Source organism: Bufo gargarizans, chromosome 1, assembly GCF_014858855.1.
Source record: "Bufo gargarizans isolate SCDJY-AF-19 chromosome 1, ASM1485885v1, whole genome shotgun sequence".
Taxonomy (NCBI): Eukaryota; Metazoa; Chordata; class Amphibia; order Anura; family Bufonidae; genus Bufo; species Bufo gargarizans.
The window spans coordinates 487,037,221-487,060,394 of NC_058080.1; positions in this window are offsets into that span (position 1 = coordinate 487,037,221).

Here is a 23,174-nt window from a genome sequence, read left to right on the forward strand (position 1 = left end):
ATGTAAGTTTTACACAATGATTTCATTTTTTAAACCAAAAAATCATGTTTTAGTGTTTCCATAGTCTGAGAGCCATAATTTTTTCAGTTTTTGGGCAATAACCTTGGGTAGGGTATGATTTTTGCGGGATGATATGACGGTTTTATTGGCACTATTTTGGGGTGCGTGTGACTTTTTGATCGCTTGCTATTACACTTTTTGTGATGTAAGGTGACAAAAAATGGTTTATTTAGCACAGTTTTTATTTTAAATTTTTTACGGTGTTCATCTGAGGGTTAGGTCATGTGATATTTTTATAGAGCCGGCCGATACGGACGCGGCGATACCTAATATGTATACTTTTTTTATTTATGTAAGTTTTACACAATAATTTCATTTTTGAAACAAAAAATAAATCATGTTTTAGTGTTTCCATATTCTGAGAGCCATCGTTTTTTTCAGTTTTTGGGCGATTATCTTAGGTAGGGTCTCATTTTTTGCGGGGTGAGATGACGGTTTTATTAGTACTATTTTGGGGTGCATATGACTTTTTGATCGCTTGCTATTACACTTTTTGTGATGTAAGGTGACAAAAAATGGTTTATTTAGCACCGTTTTTATTTTTTATTTTTTAAGGAATTCATCTGAAGTGTTAGGTCATGTGATATTTTTATACAGCCAGTCAATACAAACGCGGCGATACCAAATATGTATAGTTTTTTATTTATTTTTGGGGCGATTGTCTCAAGTAGGGGCTCATTTTTTGCGGGATGAAGTGATGGTTAGAATGGTACTATTTTGGTGGGCAAACACCTTTTTTATTGCTTGCTATTGTACTTTTTGTGATGTAAGGTGACAAAAACAGTTTTTATTTTTTATTTTTTACGGTGTTCATCTGAGAGGTTAGGTCATGTGATATGTTTGTAGAGTCGGTCGATACGGACGCGGCGATACCAAATATGTATACTTTTTTACCCCCCCCCCCCTATTTTTTACCAATTTTGTTTTAACTTTATTTGGGGAAAATTGCATTTTTGTTTATTTTTACTTGAAAATTTTAATATTTTGGGGGGAAAACGTTATTTTTTTACTTTTTTTTCACTTTCATTTTGTCCCACTTTGGGACTTGAACTTTGGGGGGTAAATTCCTTTACAATGCATTCCAATACTTCTGTATTGGAATGCATTGGCTGTATGAGTAATACTGTGTGTATTACTCATACAGCTTCCGGGGCCTGTGAGATCCAGGGGGCTGGATCTCACAGACTCTTCACCGGAAGGCAGCGAGATGCATTCCTTAGACATTGCGCTGCCTTCCATGCCATCGGGTTCCCCCCACAGCCGCATGGGGACCCGATGGCACCACCTGATCACCGCCGCAACCAAAGGTAAAAGCCGCAAACCGCAGGTCTGAATTGACTTGCGGTTTGCGGCGATCACCGATACGGGGGGGACCCCCCCCCTGGCATTGTGACAGGATGCCCACTGAAATCCTTCAGCGGGCATCCTGCTCCTATTAACCCCCACTGCGCCTCAATGTAAATTTAAACTAAGTCCTTAAGGGGTTAAACGTGTTTACACAAACACTACAAAAAAAAACTTGAAAAAAAGCATATGGCATATCTTTAATTTGCTACGGTGTACAAAAATCACAATTAGGCTAGTGATACAGTATATTCTTAGTATATTGTTTTTAGGCTTCACACTGATAAGTCATATAAAATGAATAAAATGCTTTAAAAATTTCATAAACGTTAGATACTGTGCCTACAAAACTATTTCAATGCAGAATGTATTATTTTCCTCACTGTTTGCATCACCTTTAAAATACCTTTAAAATACTTAATGTGTAAAAATATATAATCATGTTAAAATCTCTTTAAATTTAATGGACTCAGTGTTTTTTTCCCCCACTAGTGCTTTTTAAACACTTTTACTGTATTTTATGCATTATACTGTAAATGGAATCTATTCCTGGATTTGTAATTCTTGTAATGGACAATAGATATAAAAACTGTAGCTCTCGGGACATAAATTGGTCCTAAACTCAGAAAATTGCAGCTTTTAAACTAGCACAGAAATACTAAACACATAATGCAACGCTGCATCTAATTTACTGCAATGTTCATAATGTGACTGACCAAAAGCTTTTAAGCTTCTTAGTGAACATGAAGAAATGGTGATATTTTATGTATATATATTAATATGGATTTAAATACAGTAAAATGCATTGATATTAAACACTATGATGCCATCCTGATGTTACATGTGGATTGTCACTGTCGCCAAAAAATTGTTTACACAATTAGAAGCTACAGTTAGTGACTTGATGGAAGCAAGTTCAAATGAAAGAGTTAACCATATCTCTCCTACTCAGAAGTAGGGTTGGAATTGCTTATTTTTATCTATACTATCTTGTTGGTCATTTGCAGCATTTGGTAGACTGGGATAACTCTGTGGGCAGTAGATTGGTGCTGAGGATGGTATGCTACAGAGAGATGAATTTACATAATTCTACTTTTAGAATCAGGGTTCCTTGGGAGATGAGAAAACATTTTACTGTATTTCATCTTTATCAAAGACATTTTGAATACTGTTAGAAGGAAACTTGGTTTTCATATGAGTCACTCCTTTTCAGGCAAATATTTCTATTCCCCATTTTAAATTACTGAAAGGTTATAGATTTTTGGTGAACAATGGTTAAACCAAGTTTCACAATTGTTTACCAATGGAGGTATCTTTTGATACTCTACATGAGTTTGGAATCTCATCACATGAGCTCATGTTCAATTCAAACACTCATTAGCAGTTTCAAGGGATAAACCAAGATTTAGAGTTGGTTTATGTAAAATTACTAAAACTTTTACTACTAATCACAGAAAGGGGTTAATTTCTAAATCATATAGGGAATTGGGTTTTTATAATGGATCAGCCCAGGGATATTTTTCAGTCTCACCATGACACCATGTCAATGGTCATGTATCTATAAGTGCATAAAAATTGTCTTTAATTAAACCATACTCACAGGTTTTCCCAGTTTTTGAAAACTCTTTAATTGTAAAATTGTCTTGCAACTCTGTCAGTGTTTTATATTTTTAATGTTTTATGGGGTTCACTGTGAGGTACAAATAGCAATAACTTTTCTGTGCATTTTGATATGATTATTTTGAAACTAAATGTATATTGTTTTTAATGTTTTACTACTTTTGCATTAAAAAATCCTTGTATTTAGCATCACCATGCATTAACATCCATAACATTTTTATTTTTCCATCGAGGCAACCATATGATGGTTTGTTTCTATAAATTGGGCTGTGGCTTTTATTGGCACCATTTTACAGGGTCAGCTCACCAGCAGGCCCATACCTCAAATCTTTTACAGGGTCAGCTCACCAGCAGGCCCGCACCTCAAATCTTTTACAGGGTCTGCTTACCAGTAGGCTGTCGCATATAATGTTTTACAGGGTCAGCTCACCTGCAGGCCCGCACCTAAAATCTTTTACAGGGTCAGCTCACCTGCAGGCCCGCACCTAATTATTAGAACTCTCATGATCTAAAATAGACGGTACACTCCCGAAATCGATATAAATAACAAACAAATGGAGTGCGAAAAAACACCAAAGTGTAGATAAAAAAATGTATAAAGTTTATTGATTACAATTTAAAAAGTAATTCACAGTACATATTTGTGAATAAGCAGGGACAAAGCACAGTAGAACACCACCTAGTTACTATCCCCTGTGACTATGACAGTTAAGCAGCAATACAATAATGACCTCAACAGATGTAAATAGCTAATCCCAAACTGGGTAAAGAGGATCATATATATATATATATATATAAAGTGCAAATATAGTGACAGATATGCCATGAAAGTGACCAGTGCATAAGGAGAAAATCAAAAAATCCTCACAGGTATATTAGCTATATAGTTCCTATGATAGAAATGGCAACATACCAATAGAGTAGTGGAGGAAAAAAGAACCGGGTGGTGGCGCTCCTCGACGTGTGATCGCGTGTGATCGCTTCCTCAGGAGGAGTGACAGGTCGGGAAAAGATGATGGATTTAAAAAGAAAAGACCAGCCTATGACAGCGGCCGGATGCCGATCACATGATGCGTCGCATGTGTCTGCGTTATACTGACGGCGCATGACCGATCAGTGCCCGCCATGTCATGCAGCTTCCGCCCTTCCTCTGAGGCCGATGGAAGAGAGGGCGGTCGCACATACTAGATGCGGATCGCCGTTGCCATCATCATGTCCAGGCGGAGAATGGGCGGAAGCAGCCACACGGGCCGGACAGTCATGCGCATAAGTGGCGCGCTCATACGAATAGCAACAGTGTGCATCATGCAAAGGAATGGCCATAGCCCGTATCTTATATGGTGTGTCGCCATATGTTGCAGATGAAGCATATCTTTAAAGAGTTCGGAACAATACACTTAGTGCGGTACTTACTAGATTACTAGAGAATGTCACAGAACAATAAAATAACAAAACAAAAAAACATAATAGGTTATACCTAATAGGTAATTTGCGCACATGCTACCTTGCTCGGTTGTGATAGACGTAGACATTTCTCAGGCTCCCTCTCTGGAATCGAACACTGATTCACCGTTATCCGTGGTCACCATGGTTTGAGCTGAAAATAACATCGAAAGTTGATAGGGCAGACATCCAAATGGATCATCGCTGTCACAGGGACGTGAGATCGGCCCCAGGTTAACTAGAGTCACCAAAGCGGCAGCAGGCCCTCGCCCATAATGTTTTAGATGGTCAGATCAGCAGGCCTCGCCCCTAATGTTTTTGAGGGTCACCAGCAGGCCATCAATCATAATTTTTCAAGGCTGCGTATGATGCCCTCCTTTTTGTGTAACAAAGGGTGTATTGGAGTTCCGGTTCCTTGTAATTTTTGGCAGCCATTTCACTTAGTGCATAGGCTTTAAGAGTGTAGGAGTCCACTACATGAACAATTGTACCAAAATGTAAATGAGGCCCTTCTTTATGTGATATACAGGTTGTATCAGAGTGCCTTTTCCTTTTAATTTTTGGCAGCACTTGCACTTTATATACAAGTAAATATACAGGAAAGAATATTTCCTAACAATTTTTCCTCTAAAATTGATTTTATCTTCGGTTTTCTGCGTATTATTGTCAGTCTGGAGAAGTGGCGCACTAGTACTCAGACAACATGGTTCCCAGCAGCGAACTGGGAGTCGAAGATGCATCAAGACATCCTCCCCATGCTGTTCCCGAACCATTTCAAATGGTGTTTCCATCAATTTCTGACCTTTTCTTATGAACCAGGCACCCCCCCTCTTCAGAGCAAGGGGTGCCTGGTTTAATGTTTGGGTTCTCCCATTGACTTCCATTATACTTGGGTGCTGAGTAGAGCACCCGAGCATCCCGATGTGTTCGGCAAGAGTACCCGAGTACTTTGGTGCTCAATCAACACTAAAATTCAACACAGAACGGTTAATAGGATGTACGTATATTTCCTATTAATACACCCCGTAAATGGCTGTATAGCAATCTAACTTCACCGCAGAACGGCTAATAAGACGTACATATATTTCCTATTAATACACTACGGAAATTGCTGTATCACACAGCACTTGCACTCCAATATCAAGCAAGGTTTGCTGGAATTACTGAGCTATTATATAGTGCACACCTAAAATCAGCAGTATAACAGCAATTTGGATCCCCAGTTAGTGCAGCAAGGTTTAATAGAATCTCTCCTATTAGGCCCCTTTCACACGGGCGAGTTTTCCGTGTGGGTGCGATGCGTGCGGTGAACGCACTGCACCCGCACTGAATCCTGACCCATTCATTTCTATGGGACTGTGCACACGAGCGGTGATTTTCACGCATCACTTGTGCGTTGCGTGAAAATCGCAGCATGCTCCTCTTTGTGCGTTTTTCACGTAACGCAGGCCCTATAGAAATGAATGGGGTTGCGTGAAAATCGCATGCATCCGCAAGCAAGTGTGGATGCGGTGCGATTTTCACGCATGGGTTCTAGGTGACAGTCTATTCACTGTATTATTTTCCCTTATAACATGGTTATAAGGGAAAATAATAGCATTCTGAATACAGAATGCTTAGTATAATAGTGCTGGAGGGGTTAAAAATAATAAAAAAGTTAACTCACCTTCTCCTCTTGTTCGCGTAGATGCCGGTCTGTTCTTTAGCTGTGGGCTGAAGGACCTGTGGTGATGTCAGATCACATGCTCCATCACCATGGTGATGGACCATGTGATTGGAGCATGTGATCTGACGTCACCTCAGGTCATTCAGCCCACAGCTAAAGAACAGACCGGCATCTACGCGAACAAGAGGAGAAGGTGAGTTAACTTTTTTATTATTTTTAACCCCTCCAGCACTATTATACTATGCATTCTGTATTCAGAATGCTATTATTTTCCCTTATAACCATGTTATAAGGGAAAATAATACAATCTTCAGAACATCAATCCCAAGCCCGAACTTCTGTGAAGAAGTTCGGGTCTGGGTACCAAACATGCGCGATTTTTCTCACGCGAGTGCAAAACGCATGACAATGTTTTGCACTCGCGCAGAAAATTCGCGCATTTTCCCGCAACGCACCCGCCTCTTATCCGGGCAAAAAACATGACGCCCGTGTGAAAGAGGCCTTACCCAGGCTGTAACCTCCCCTAGTGGACCCTGTTCTCCATTTATAATATGCCTCCCTATCCTTTCCGTATACTATGAATAATCTTTCCCTGAACTTCTAAATCGTTTTTTCAACACAACAAAGTCTTTCCTAGCACTGTCCCTAGTGGCTGTCACATCTCTCCCTGCACTAAGTACACTTGAAAATGTCTGAATCCTAGATGGCTGAGGCTAGTTATAGGGCTGTGACACCACAGTGACTAGCTGGCTGCTGATTGGCTGCAAGCATGGCATTGTGGGTGATCTCTCAATCTCAGAGTTCTGTGCTTCATGTCCTAACATGTGCAGCAGCCATTTTAGGAAAAAAGACAATTCGTTACCACGAAGCGTGAGGAAATTCAACTTCTGTGCGAACCAAATTTTTCCTGAAATTGGGATTAAATTCCACTTCATTAACTTCAATTCTCTAATCTTTAATTATGATTATATCAAATTTACAAATTTTTTATGTTTCAAGACAAGCTGCAGATTTTATTGGCAACATTTTGGGATACATATTGCAAGATCCGCAATGATAGATAGGCAAGGATTGGTGCCCGCCTAGGACACCACCTTGCTACCCATAAGGAGGGATGCAATCATAACAGAATCTGCTGCCATTCAACCTCATAGACCTGATGCTGCTAGGCCTGAAGTCTATGAGGCAGTAGAATGGAGCAACAGATCGAAATGATATCACTGTGACCTCCTGTGCCGGTTCTTGCAGGATGCCGCAACTGAGGCCACAGACTGGTAGAACACAGATGGTGGCGGGGAACAGGATGTGAGATGTTTTTTGCTTTTTAACCGCTAAACATCGGCACTACTGGGGGCTTTACTCCATAAAATCACCTTTTAAGAAAAAAAAATATCACTTTTTTTATTTAAAAAATTATAATTTGTAATTTGTGGCAACATATTATAGGAGCCATTATTTTTTTTTTCTATTGACAGAGCTTTAAGAGTGTTTGTTTTTGGCAGGATAAGTTGTAGTTTCGACCAGGGCCGCATCTGCTGTGAGGCAAGTTGGGCATCTCGCCACAGGTGGCAGCCAACTACGCCACCAGTCCTGAAGCATAAGGCAGTAGAATGGAACAGGAGGTTGTGCTAACATTATGATGAAATCAGTATGTAGTGTTACTATTGGGGGCTCTAAGGAGTGGCCCATAAAGGGGTCTTGTTACTACTAGTGGCATTATAGGGGGACCTTACTTCAATTAGGTGCCCTAAATATATTAATACTGCAGGCACAGTGGTATTATTATTATTGGGCACAATATGGGTCACTTTTGAAGAACATTGTTGCTATTGGAGGTACTGGAAGCACTATTACTATAGGGGGGACTAAGTCTATGGCATTGTTATTTTTAAAGTATAACGTTAGCCGACATTGGGGAGGAAACTAAAAGTTAGGAACCTAAAGTCTTTGCGTGGAAACTCTGCAGAAATGAGATGCGGCTGAAAGAAGACGTCAAGGTAGTCATATCTCTGAATGGGATGAGGAAAGAGAACATCTTCAGAGGAGACATCACTGGATATGTTGTGCTGTATTATTCTGCATACTGTAAGGGAAGGGTTGGCTTTATAATTTGACATATGGCACAGGGGGGCTGTCATTTAAACTTTTGCCTCAGGCAGCAGAAAGGCTAGGTGCCCCCTTGTTTTCATTGGTACTAGAGATGAGAGAATTAATTGTAAACAAACTGAATTGGTTACAAAGTTCAAAAAAATAATAATTAAACGCTAGTAAATTGAAAACTTTTGCATTTCATTCTGGGTGAATTGCTCAAAATTGCATCATAATTTTACAGGTCAGAAGACTCAAAATAAGTAATCTACCACCATAAAGAGATATTTCTGGACCTATCACTGCCAGAAAGAACATTACATAATAAAAACCCTAATCTTTAGTGGGTATATTTCTTTAAAAAGATAAGGGGAGAACAAAAGCTTTCTCCAAATAACTAATTGTGTATAAATCTCAGAATATCAACTGGGGTATAGAGGAAGGTACTTCACATCGCCGGGGAATGCAATTGATAGGGAGTAACTCTGCGGGATTATGCTATCAGCTAGTCAGTAAACCCCAGTTGAAAAAAATATATAGTTAACTACAGTTGATTATAACAAATGCAACACAATGTAACAGACTCTACATATCGTTCAGAGTCACTAGTCCACTGTAGCATTATTTAACTAGTGCTCACTCAGCCGCTACTGTGTCTCATTAAATCAACTGTGAATGCCCTGGAGTGTAGAAACCAAACATAGAGTGCGGGCTGTTAAATTAAACATTAACTATGAGTGGTCTAGTTGTACCCCACTCGCGTTACATTTGCCCCATAACACCTATGTCCGCTTCTCCATTATATTCAAACACTCCAGTGGCAACTAAGGCTATTACGCCTATTGTTTAGCACCAAACCCGTTTGCTGTACACATGTAACTTTTCCCTATCATACACTCTACACGTTTCGCCGCTTCGGAACTACATTTATTTAGCTTACAGACAGACAACATGTAAAACGTGTGGTGAGGCGGTGGCATCGGTGCAAAGGTGGTCGTGACCGAAATACACAGATTATATGGTGGAAGCCCCTCCCACCATACAGATACAGCCCCTAAACCAAGGAATGAGTATGCAGGAGGCGCAGTATCGCCTTAATAACCACCCCCACCTGAGCCTTACTATCTAGAGCACGGGTGTCAAACACAAGGCTCGCAGGCCGAATCCGGCCCGCCAGACCTCGTCATGTGGCCCGCGTAGCCGCCGCCGGCCGCCAGCCTTCACCTTTTATTATCACTTCCTGCAGGTGGCCCCTGCAGGAAGTGATAATAAATCGCATAAGGAGCGCTGTGTATTACCGGTACTTACAACTACAAGCGCTCGCCGAGAGGAGGGAGGAGGCAGGCTGGGAGGATGGGCGCTGGCAGTGTGAGTCATACGTCACGCGCCTGCGCCGCCCACTTTATGAATGAAGCAGGCGGCGTGGGCGCATGATGTATGACTCACGCTGCCAGCGCCTGTCCCTCCCTGCGTCCCTCGGCTCCTAGGCATGATGTGCACCGTTGACCAATCACAGATCGGCCAAGCCCCGCCCCCTCCCTGCGTCCCCCCCTCCTCCCTGCGTCCCTCCCTTGGATCCTAGGCATGATGTGCACCGTTAAAGTATGGTACCTTGAATGACCAATCACAGAGCGGCCAAGCCCCACCCCCCTCCCTGCGTCCCTCGGCTCCGATGGCATGATGTGCACCGTTAAATTATGGTACCCCCATGACCAATCACAGAGCAGCCAAGTTCCGCCCCCCTCCCTGCGTCCCTCCCCTCCCTCCCTCGGCTCCGATGGCATGATGTGCACCGTTAAAGTATGGTACCTTGAATGACCAATCACAGAGCGGCCAAACCCCGCCCCCCCTCCCTGCGTCCCTCCCCTCCCTCAGGTCCTATAAACCAAAATTTTACATTGCGGCCAAGCCTATTCGCGCATGCGCGGTGGGCCGTAAATCCAAGGTTCCCTCCCTCTGCGCGTTCACAGCCGCTACATGTGAAATCATGGTACCCATGTTGCGTCTGGGCAAGCGCCAACACGCCTTCGCGTCAGCCAATGAGGAGCCGAGCTCTCAGCTCACACCTTCGTTTCAACATGACGTCAGTACCGGAAGTGACGAGGGTACCAACTTTTAACAGGTACCAACTTTTCACGGAACACCAGCCTGCCTCCTGCCTCCTCCCTCCTCTCGGCGAACGCTTGTAGTTGTAAGTACCGGTAATGCACAGCGCTCCTTATGCGATTATATACATACGGTAACCATTAACTATTAGAGATACGATTTTACAGTGAGCGGGGCCCGTGTAGTAGAATAGTCACTGCACGGGCCCCGCTATCATTATAAAAGCAGATGCCGGCCCCTAGCCCGTGTATTGAGGGTCATTCACTACAGGGACACTTATGAAGGGGATCTGTGGATGACACATAGCATAAGATGCTATATATGTGTCATCCACAGATCCCCCCCATAACTGTCATACACAGATCCCCCATAAGAGCCACCCACAGATCCCCCATAAGTGTCACCCACAGATCCCCCATAAGTGTCACCCACAGATCCCCCATAAGTGTCATCCACAGATCCCCCATATGTATCACCCACATATCCCCCATAAGTGTCACCCACAGATCCCCCATAAGTGTCACCCACAGATCCCCCATAAGTCTGATACAACCGGCCCTTTGAGGGTGACCAAACTGCTGATGCGGCCCCCGATGAATTTGAGTTTGACACCCCTGATCTAGAGCGATCGTGCTGTGAGTGTCAAAACACTCCATACTAATAGAGACTAAGCGGCAGTTCAAAATGAAAAAAGGCAGGGACATAAAAATGAAAAAAATTCATGAACCACACAGAACATTTAGAGATAACAGACTATATTCATCAGCCTGAACATAAGGGAGTATCTTATACTCAAATACATAAACATAAAAATAAAATAAGTACACTCAAAGATGTAGAATCTAGGTACAGGGAAGAAGGCATTGGTGTGTAGATGTAACCAACATGCTAGTAATAACTACATAAATTAGCTCTAATTGGGAAGGCCAAACTTGAAAAAAGCACATCAATTATATGCTCATTCAGGCCCTCCAGACGTACAGTATGTAGTCTAAAAATCCACTGTGCCTCCTTCTGTAGTAACTTTCTATCAAAGTCACCTCCCCTTGGGGATCTTCTGATCACCTCAATCCCCTGAAATCTCATCATATCTGCCTTATTCTTATGCGCATCGGCTACATGACGTGCAAAGGGGGTGTCTGAACACTTGCAAATGTCTGAACACTTGCGAATGTGGGGTTTTAGCTAGCTTTAATCAATCATTGTATGGACCCAAAATGGTGCATTACAAACTATAAATTGTCCTGCAAAAAATAAGACCTCATACAAGTACATTGATGAAAAAACTAAAAATTTATAAAATTTGTGTGGTCACTAAGGGGTTAGGATGCTCTCCAATCCGTCTGCGGAACTCCCATTTTCTCATCCTTTAGGGGGAGAACAAGAGGTAGAGGGGGTAGAGGCAGGAGACCCCCCGTCATTGAGGTTTTTTTTTAGGAACACCTGCCACAGTGGCAGCCTATGCATTGAGGGACAGAGAGAATCAATAGGATACCAACTAAAAGGTGAGACAGGCGGTGCGGAACCAGATGATAGGGTAATGCAGACGTCTCAACGTACTGACAAATTATTAACCTATCTGATAGACTCCTCAATACAGATGCAGCTGCTTAGTAAAGGTCTTTCATTTGTGCCTACATGTGCATTCAATTTATTCAAATGAGTGAAGGACTTGATCCTATTCGTAAGGAAACTGAAATGGAAAAAGTTTTTGCCACACATGATAGGCAACAATGCATTGTATTAGAGATATACATTCTAGAGTTACCCGATTTACACCTATTAGCGTATCTAATGGAGGAGGGTGGAAGGAATTGTGGTGAAGGTCCTTTCACTGATCTCAATCTTTCGTCCACTAAGAATCCACCAATGGGAGATAACGGTCATGGTGAGGTGTGGAGGGAAAACTTTACACCGAACACTGATAGGAAGTGGGAACATAAACTAGGCCTGGACACTGGAAAAAGGGAGTTGGTCACCTCCTAGAGCAACCCTAATGCTAGTCCTGACTAACTATAAGTATGAACAGGCCTCGAAGGTAGGGAAGTTCATACACTGGAGATTAGGGCCCTAACTCACCCTGTAGAACCCTGGTAATAGTGTCAGGACTAGAGACGACTGGTTCCTCCACCAGAAGAATGAACCAGAATCTCCCTCAGGTCTAGAAACAAAGGAAAGAGGACGACAAAACTTACTGTCATGTTCTAGCGTGGGTCCACCTGATCCCTAGAACATCTAATAACAAGTTTTAGTTATGTTCTAGTAACATCCTACAATGAAAAGTATAACACAAATACACACACACCCAGATGACAGTGAGTAGCAAACTGAAATGGCCGGTAAGAAACCAGTGGCAAGAACAACCACTGGACCAAGAGCACCGATATACTAGGCACATTTCCTGCCTCAGCTGCTGGAAGAAATACCAGTAGTCCACACAACACCGTCTGGAACCCATGCATATGTACTGGAACCCAAACACCATACAGGACACAGTACAAACAACAAACACAGAACCCAGCACACCAGAGCGGCAATATTCAAATTTGAGATATTTTGTGAATTTTTGGCCGAATATTCGCCATAAATTCTCAAATTCAAGATATCATGGTCTCCAGTCATTATTTACTTGGCTGTGAAAATCAGCAATGTAATATATTCGCAATAAAAATTTGTGATTAGAATATTCGCGATAAACACCAAGGGGTAGGCAACTTTTCTATTGTTTGCTAGGGATGTTGCTATGTGCCGATATTTGCAATAAATTTGCGATAAATTTGCAATTAGAATATTTGCCATCAACACTATTCGCGAATACAAATATATAGCACTATATTCTAAATATTAGCAAATTCTTGAAGTGACGATATTCACGATTAAAATTTGTGATTCGAATATTTACGCTCAACACTAACAGTAACTGCCTGGACCCCCATGCAGTGAGGATGCATGGTACCCTCAGGCAGAGCTGCACACTGACTCATTGTTCCCCCTCCGGGGAACCCAAGAGCTCTCTCACTGAAGTCACAGACAGGGGACAGTTGTCTAGCATCCAGGCAGGACTATACACACCAGAAACAGACCAGACCAGACATGGGACGACAACTAGACATAACATCAACCCATAACAAAAATTATACCACACACAGAAACAGAGTATGAAGGGAAGGTGACATTGATGTCTCACAAGTTGGCCCTCAAGAACTGGGCAGATGGAACACCCAGGACAGGGGCATAGCGCCAGCACCAAACAAAAGGTGGAGGACAACTAACACTCCTGGCCCTCAGCAACAGGATAAATAGCACCTAGTGACCACACCCAGCCCAGGAACTTAACCCCACAAGTACCAGACATGGAAGAAACCAGGATACAGAAAGCAGTGCACACACATGCTGAATAAACTACACGTTGCCCAAGGTAATCAGCATACATGGCAAACGTGTCACAGTGAAGACCACCGAGAAAGTGACACAGCCTTGACAATAATACACCAATTGATATTTTCTTGAATGTAGTAACGGACCAGTTAAGAACTTCGGAGAATCAGAGAGTGGGAGCCTCTAACCTATCGAGAGTTGAGACTTAAGCTCTTCTCTCCCTTGAACGTGACCCCACGATTGTCATTAAACCATCTGACAAGGGGGGTTATATTACTATCATGGGCCATGAGCAGTATAAAACTATGTGTATGAACACTCTAAAAGATAGCCACTGTTACTGTGTCCTTGACAACGATCCTACTGACAGGTTCCAGATGAAACTCAAAAATATATTGCTGGCAGCACGTGAGAAAAGACTGATCAGTTTAACTGAATATTCTTTTTTGTTTCCAAAGCATCCTCAGACTCCAGAGACTGGAGAGAAATGTGGAGGCTAACTTGTTTATCAGTGTGGGATGGTGCTCAATGTCTGGTCTGACTCACCCAGTCAGTGGAGTAAATATGGAAGAAATGGTGTAGACAGGCACTCAATATTTGCAATCACGCGGACGTTTGTAAATAAAATAAGTAGTTTAATAATACATAGTACATAAAATATTTAGTACATAAAAAATTGTGTATGTACAGTGTACTTCCCAAAGGAAGGAAATAATGTTTATACAAAAAAAACTATAAATAGTATGAATAAAAAAGGAATAAAAAAAAGTCCATAAAAAACTTTCATATAAGAGGCAATGTAAAAACAATATCAAGGTCCTCAATAATTGAACTAGTGGCTGTAGCAATGTAAAAGTCCTAAGTAATTAAACCAATGGCTGTAGCAAACAAACTAGCTGGCGATCCTAATTTTAAGAGAACTTTGCCTAGAGTAATGGTAGATTTCAATTGCACATCAATTGCATTATGGTTGCACATCAATTGTAGTAAACCGTCTTGGTGATAAAGGTTAAGTATGTGCCAATCAAATGTATTCACTTAGACCACAAGCCCAAGCAATCTTCAGTTATTCAGTTGTTCAGTTATTCAAAACGTGTGTATTGCAAACACCTTCCTTTCCAGTGTCCCGATTATAGGTGATTACAGTATTAGGTGATTTAGTATAATAGGGTACAGTGCCCAGAGTTCACCTTATGTGTTTGAGTATAAAAGCGGACAAGTGTACAACTGTGTAATTGGTGGCGTCCCACCATACACTGATGCACTGGCCGCTGTTACCTGTCCCGGCATCTTCACGAGTTCCCACTGCTACTGTGTATCTGACTGAGTATTCTCGGCGTCCCACATAGCACCGGGATGTTCGGGTGTTTGGCATGTGCGTCGGTCAGCAGGCGCTGGTGTTGTAGAGGAAGTTACATAGTCCTTTATCTTCAGCGTCCCACGTGGGCTTTTGGGTTTCCAGGTGATTATACAGGTAGATGAATTGGAGGAAGCGCTTCCAAATAAGATTAAGTATTAGATATAGTCCATATGAGCATGGGTCGTGCAGATATTATATTGCTTTACACCAAATGCGTTTCGAAGTCTGGCTCTGACTTCTTCATCAGTGGTAGCCTGCATCTCCCCACTCCATGCTTTTAAATCTTATAGGGTACCAAAGATCTGGAATGAATGATGTTGTTCCACTTGCTTTGATAGATTATAAATAGGGTTGAGCGAACCAGAATTGTAAATTTCGTACTGAACTTTAGGATTTATGGACCCCGAACCCGAACATTTCATAAAAAGTTCGCGTTCGGGTGTCTGACCTTAGCAGCCATCACAGCTATGCCTACTAATGGCATGGCTGTGATTGCCCAGTGTAGCATGTGAGCCAGCCTCTATATAAGCTGGAGTCACATAGCGCCTCACGTCACTCTGCTGTGCTTAGTGTAGGGAGAGGATGCTGCTGGTGATTTCAGGGAGAGAATAGAAGAGACTCTTTGCTAAAAATCAGAATCTAACTCAGCGATCTACATACATTGTGTTTTGTGGATGCAGAGCACAATTTTATTATCTTTCCCTAAGCCCAGTGACCGAAAAAAAAAAAACTTTAATAAGTCAGTTAGGTGGGTGGCAGAGGCAGCCATTTTATGCAAGCTCCGAGAACCTGCACTGCTTCTGAGTAGGGATGAGCGAACCCGAACTGTACAGTTCGGTTTCGTACCGAATTTTGGGGTGTTCATGACACAGACCCGAACCCGAACATTTACGCAAAAGTTCGGGTTCGGGTTCGGTGTTCGGCGCTTTCTTGTCGCTTTTTGAAATGCTGCAAAGCAGCCAATCAACAAGCGTCATACTACTTGCCCCAAGAGGCCATCACAGCCATGCCTACTATTGGCATGGCTGTGATTGGCCAGTGCAGCATGTGACCCAGCCTCTATTTAAGCTGGAGTCACGTAGCGCTGCACGTCACTCTGCTCTGATCAGTGTAGGGAGAGGATGCAGCTGCTGTTAGGGCGAGATTAGGCAGGGATTTACTCAGCAAAAACACTTAATGAATCATTCAACTTATGCTAGTTAATTGCTCACTGTTTTTAGGCTGCCCAGAGCATTTTTCTGCCATTTTTTTGGGGGGTGATCGGCGGCCATTTTGTGTCTTGTGGTGCGCCCATTTAACCATCAATAGTGTTTGTTTGTTTTTTTGCTATATCCTACATCAGGGGCTTGGCTGTGCTTGCTATTTTATTGAGGGGTGAAATTCAACTGCCAAAATAGCAATACCCTAAATCTGGTGTTCCAGCTGTGGCTGGACAAGTTTTTTAGTGGCCGTCAAAGCATAGTTTTTGTTCTGGGTTGAAGTTCAATTGCCAAAATAGCAATTCCCTAAATCAGTGGTTTCTGCTGTTGCAAGCCAATTTTAAATCTGTCCGTATAAGGGTATATTACACTCAGCGTGCATCTCCAATTGCATTTTTGTTCCGTAAAAGGCTATATTACACAGACTGTTAAATTACAATTGCTGAAAGCATAAGCCTTTAAATTTGCACACACTATTGTGCATCTCACATAGTGTATTTCTGTCCGTAAAAGGGTATATTGCATTGAAGGTGCAAATTCAAGTGCTAATAGGGTCATCCTCAATAACTTCACACGCTACTGTGCATCTCCAAGTCTAATTCTGTCCGTAAAAGGAAACCTGTCATCCAGGGCCTAAAGACTAGGCCTACAATTTATATTCAGCTAAATCTGTGGTTAGTGCTGTGCCTGTATTAGTGTAATACAGTACTTAAATAGATAGCCAGATAGTGTTAGGTGCCTGTAAAAAAAAGGCCTGAATTTGAATTTAATACATTGGGCCAAATAATTTTTTTCTTATTGTGGTGAACGGTAACAATGAGGAAAACATCTAGTAAGGGACGCGGACATGGTCGTGGTGGTGTTAGTGGACCCTCTGGTGCTGGGAGAGGACGTGGCCATTCTGCCACAGCCACATGTCCTAGTGAACCAACTACCTCAGGTCCCAGTAGCCACCAGAATTTACAGTGATATTTGGTGGGGCCCATTGCTGTTCTAAGGATGGTAAGGCCTGAGCAGGTACAGACATTAGTCAATTGGGTGGCCGACAGTGGATCCAGCACGTTCACATTATCTCCCACCCAGTCTTCTGCAGAAAGCGCAAAGATGGCACCTGAAAACCAAGCCCATCAGTCTGTCACATCACCCCCATGCATATCAGGGAAACTGTCTGAGCCTTAAGTTATTCAGCAGTCTCTTATGCTGTTTGAAGACTCTGCAGGCAGGGTTTCCCAAGGGCATCCACCTAGCCCTTCCCCAGCGATGGAAGACATAGAATGCACTACTTATGTTTCCTGATGATGAGGACATGGGAATACCACCTCATCAGAGTCAGCACAGGTGCCAACTGCTGCGTCTTTCTGCAGTGTGCAGACTGAACAGGGGGTCAGGGAGGAAGACTGGGTGGAAGACGATGCAGGGGACGATGAGGTTATAGACCCCACATCGAATGAAGGTCGTGCCACTGACTTTCAGAGTTCAGAGGTAGTGGCAGTGGTGAGACCGAGCCAACAGCGTAGCAAAAGAGGGAGCAGGGGGCAAAAGCAGTACACCCGCCTCCAAGAGAGTTTGCCTGCTACTGGCCACCGCCACCTGGGACCGAGCACCCCAAAAGCAGCTTCAAGGAGTTCCCTGGCGTGGCAGTTCTTCAAATAATGTTCTGATGACAAGACCCAAGTGGTTTGCACGCTGTGCCATCAGAGCCTAAAGCGAGGCATTAACGTTCTGAACCTTAGCACAACCTGCATGACCAGGCATCTGCATGCAAAGCATGAACTGCAGTGGAGTAAACACCTTAAAAGCAAGGAACTCACTCAGGCCCCTCCTGCTACCTCTTCTGCTGCTGCTGCCTCGCCCTCTTCCTCCGCCTCTGGTGGAACATTGGCACCTGCCGCCCAGCAAACAGAGGATGTACCACCAACACCACCACCTCTGTCACCAAGCATCTCCACCATGTCACACGGCAGCGTTCAGCTCTCCATCTCACAAAATTTGAGAAAGCGTAAATTCCCCCAAAAAATGCAATAAGTGTATATTTATTAGTTTGGGTAAAAGTTATAGCGTTTACAAACTATGATGCAAAAAAATGAATTACGCCCTTTGACTTTCTGAGCACCTGTCATGTTTCCTGAAGTTCTACAATGCCCAGGCAGTAGAAACACCCCACAAATGACCCCATTTCGGAAAGTAGACACCCTAAGATATTCGCTGATGGGCATAGTGAGTTCATGGAAGTTTTTATTTTTTGTCACAAGTTAGCGGAAATAGATTTTTTGTTTACATTTTTTTTCTCATATTCCACATATTCCATCTCTGTAAAAGACAACTTTTCCCATTTTTGTATACAAAGTTGTCATTTTACAGAGATATTTCTCTCACCCAGCATGGGTATATGTAAAAATACAACCCAAACCACATTGCCCTACTTCTCCTGAATACGGCAATACCACACGTGTGACACTTTTTTGCAGCCTAGTTGCGCAAAGGGGCCCAAATTCCAATGAGTACCTTTGAGGAGGGCATTTTTAGGCATTTGGATTCCAAACTACTTCTCACGCTTTAGGGCCCCTAAAATTCCAGGGCAGTATAAATACCCCACATGTGACCCCATTTTGGAAAGAAGACACCCCAAGGTATTCTGTGAGGGGCATGGCGAGTTCATAGAAGTTTTTTTTTTTTTGGCACAAGTTAGCGGAAAATTATTTTATTTTTTTCTTACAAAGTCTCATATTCCACTAACTTGTGACAAAAAATAAAATTTTACATTCACTCGCCATGCCCCTCACGGAATACCTTGGGGTGTCTTCTTTCCAAAATGGGGTCACATGTAGGGTATTTACACTGCCCTGGCATTTTAGGGGCCCTAAAGCGTGAGAAGAAGTCTGGAATCCAAATGTCTAAAAATGCCCTGCTAAAAGGTACTCATTGGAATTTGGGCCCCTTTGCGCACCTAGGCTGCAAAAAAGTGTCACACATGTGGTATCGCCGTACTCAGAAGAAGTAGGGCAATGTGTTTTGGGGTGTATTTTTACATATACCCATGCTGGGTGAGAGAAATATCTCTGTAAAAGACAACTTTTTCCCATTTTACAGAGATATTTCTCTCACCCAGCATGGGTGTATGTAAAAATACACCCCAAACCACATTGCCCTACTTCTCCTGAGTACGGCGATACCACATGTGTGACACTTTTTTGCAGCCTAGGTGCGCAAAGTGTCCCAAATTCCAATGAGTACCTTTAGGATTTCAAAGGGCATTTTTACTCATTTGGATTCCGTGAGGGGTATGGTGAGTTCATGTAAGATTTTATTTTTTGTCACAAGTTAGTGGAATATGAGACTTTGTAAGAAAAAAACAAAAAGAATGAAAATAAATCAATTTCCGCTAACTTGTGCCCAAAAAAAAAATCTTCTATGAACTCGCCATGCCTCTCAAAAGTGATCTTTATAGTGCCACAGCGATTTTACGGTGTTTTTGCAGTGATCAGAAAAAAAATTCTGTCACTGCGGTGGGAGGACTGAACTCAAGTGTGCGCACAAGATCAGGCCTGATCGGACGAACACTGCGTTTTTTGTAGAGCCTATAGAACATGTCCTATTCTTGTCCGCAATTGCGGACAAGAAAAGGCATTTTCTATATAGTTCTGGCAATGTGCGGATCCACAAAATGCAGAAAGCACATTGCCGGTGTCATACGAACGTCTGAATGGAGCCTTACAGGGGGGTGATCAATGACAGGGGGGTGATCAGGGAGTCTATATGGGGTGATCAGGGGTTAATAAGGGGTTAATAAGTGACAGGGGGGGTGTAGTGTAGTGTGGTGCTTGGTGCTACTTACAGAGCTGCCTGTGTCCTCTGGTGGTCGATCCAAGCAAAAGGGACCACCAGAGGACCAGGTAGCAGGTATATTAGACGCTGTTAACAAAACAGCATCTAATATACCTTTCTGATGCGATTATTTTAACATCTACAGCCTGCCAGCGAATAATCATCGCTGGCAGGCTGTAGTATAACTTCCGAGCAGCGCGTCGCGGGATGACGCGCCGGTGCGTCATTGAGGAACAACCCGGCCGCCCGCAGGACGCATCCCTGTGTTAGGCGGTCAGGAGAAGGTTAAGCTAGAAATACACCCATCATTTTCTGGTGTTTTAAAAACACACTTTTTTGCCCAAAACCACTATTTTCAGGCCTTGCTTATATACTGCTGTCAAATTCAGTTGTTAAACAAACACTCGATTGGTCAAAAAAAAATTAGTTGGCAGCCTTTGAGGCAGATGTCACTGTGAGATACACCCTTAATACATTTGGGTTAGATTCAGAGATTTGAAATACCGCCATTTGGTGCACCAATATTTAATTCAGGCCTACAGTGGTTCAGGCCGTGTGAGATACACCCTTTACATACAGGGGTTTTATTCAGGCATTTGAAATACAGCCATTTTGGGCAAAGAAATCTTTAATTCAGGCCTACACTGGTTCAGGCCGTGTGAGATACACCCTTTACATATAGGGGTTTGATTCAGGCATTTGAAATACATCCATTTTGGGCAAAGAAATCTTTTAATGAGGCCTAGTCTGGTTCAGGTTGTGTGAGATACACTCTTTACATTCTGTCGTTCTATTCTACTATTATTAAACACCCATTTAGTGCAAGATCATAAATTCAAAAAATATGAGGAGAGCATCAACTAAGGGATGTGGCCCAGGTCGTGGTGCTGGTGAAGCTCCTGTTGCAGGGAGAGGACGTGGTCGATCTGTGCAAGCTACAAGCACAAATGAAAACCCTTCCTCAGATGCGAGTAGGCGACAGAACCTGCAGCGGTATTTGGTCAGGCCTAATGCGGCTCTATGAATGTTGAGGCCTGAACAAGTACAGGCAATAGTAGATTGGGTTGCTGACAGTGGATCCAGTTCCTTCACATTGTCTCCCACCCAGTCTCCTGCTGAAAGACTACAGTTGGCACCTGCAGCCGATGTCCATCAGTCTTTCACCTCACTCCCTTGCAAATCAGCCAAGCAGTCTGAGCCCCAAGTTATGAAGCAGTCTCTTCTGCTTTTTGATGACTCTGCTAGCAGGGTTTCCCAGGCCATCCACCTAGCCCTGCCCCAGAAGTGGAAAAGATTGAGTGCACCGATGCCTAACCACTTATCTGTCAAGATGAGTAAATGGGAGGACCATCGCAGCACGTCTCGGATGATGACAAAACACAGGTGCCAACTGCTGGGGCTTTTGAAAGTGTGCAGACTGACAAGGAAGGCGGGGTGAAGACTGGGTGGAGGATGATGTGGAGGACGATAAGGTCCTCGACCCCACATGGAATCAAGGTCATGCGAGTGACCAATGTAGTTCGGAGGAATAGGTGGTGGTCGAACAGAGCCACCAGCACAGCAGAAGAGGGAGCAGGGTGCAAAAGCGGAGCGGCCATCCTCTAGACAGTACGCCTCCTACTGCCCACTGCAGCAAGGGACCGAGCACACCAAAGCCAGCTCCAAGGAGTTCCCTGGCATGGCAGTTCTTCAGACAATGTGCTGACGACAAGACACGAGTGGTTTGTACGCTGTGCAATCAGAGCCTGAAGCGAGGCATAAACGTTCTCTACCTGAGCACAACCTGCATGACCAGGCATTTAAGTGCAAAGCACGAGCTGCAGTGGAGTAGACACCTAAAAAACCAAGAAAGGTCTCTGGCTCCTCCTGCTTTCTCTTCTGCTGCAGTCTCTGCCTCTTCATCCACCTCTTGAGTGACAGTGCCACCTCCCACCCTGCAAACAGAGGATCTGCCAGCAACACCAACACCTGGGTCCACAAGCATCTCCACAATCACAATGTCCCACGGAAGTGTTCAGCTCTCCTTCTCCCAAATGCTGGAGAGGAAGAGTAAGTACACCCCCCCCCCCCCACCCACCCACCATCTCTAGCCCTGAATGCCAGCATTTCTAAATTACTGGCCTTTGAAATGCTGTTATTCCGTCTGGTAAAAAAAGATAGTTTTAAAGGCCTTATGGCGGTGGCTGTCCCACAGTACGTTGTGCCCAGCCACCACTACTTTTCAAGGTGAGCCATCTCTTTCCTGCACAGCCAAGTAGGGGACAAAATCAGGTGTTCCTTCCACCACCGAGGATTGCAGGACGCTTCAGTTTGCCTCCTGTTGCTTCCTTCTCCTACTCTGCTTCCTCATTCTCTACCAGCTCCTCACCCGGTCAGCGTAACACCTTCACCACCAACTTCAGCACAGACAGGGGTAAACGACAACAGGCAGTTTTAAAACGTATCCGTTTGGGGGACAAATCCCAAACCACGCAGGAGCTGTGGACGGGCCTTGAACAACAGACTAATAAGTGGTTTGTGCCAGTGAGCCTCAAAAAAATTTGTCAGTTATATATTCTGGTGAAATTCACCAATTTTTGGGTGTGATGTACCACTGCTATACCTAGTAGACAGGTTTAAAAAAAAAATAAAACTAATTGTCAATGAAATTCACAATTTTTTGGGTGTAATATACCCCTCCTCTACCTAGCTTAATAAATTTCAATCATTTTTCTGTTACATTCTTGGGTTGACATTATACAATTTTAGATGTGAATAAACACCTGCTATGCATAGGTGACAGGGAATACAATTTTATAAATTATTCAGTAATTAATGCGCGCCACATCCTTTCATTCAATGCTTAAACTTTGAAAAGTTGTCACACTTTTATGCTTAACAATTTCTCCCATATTTTAACACTATAATTTTAAATTTGAAAAAATGAATTCTCCCTTGGATGTGGTCTCTCTTTCTCACGCTCCCTCTCTGGCCTGGAACCCTGATTCCCCGCCACCAGTGATCACCATGGTAGGCGCATAAAAGAACATCGAAAGTTGATAGAGCAGATATAAAATTGGATTGTGAACATCACGGAGACGTGCAA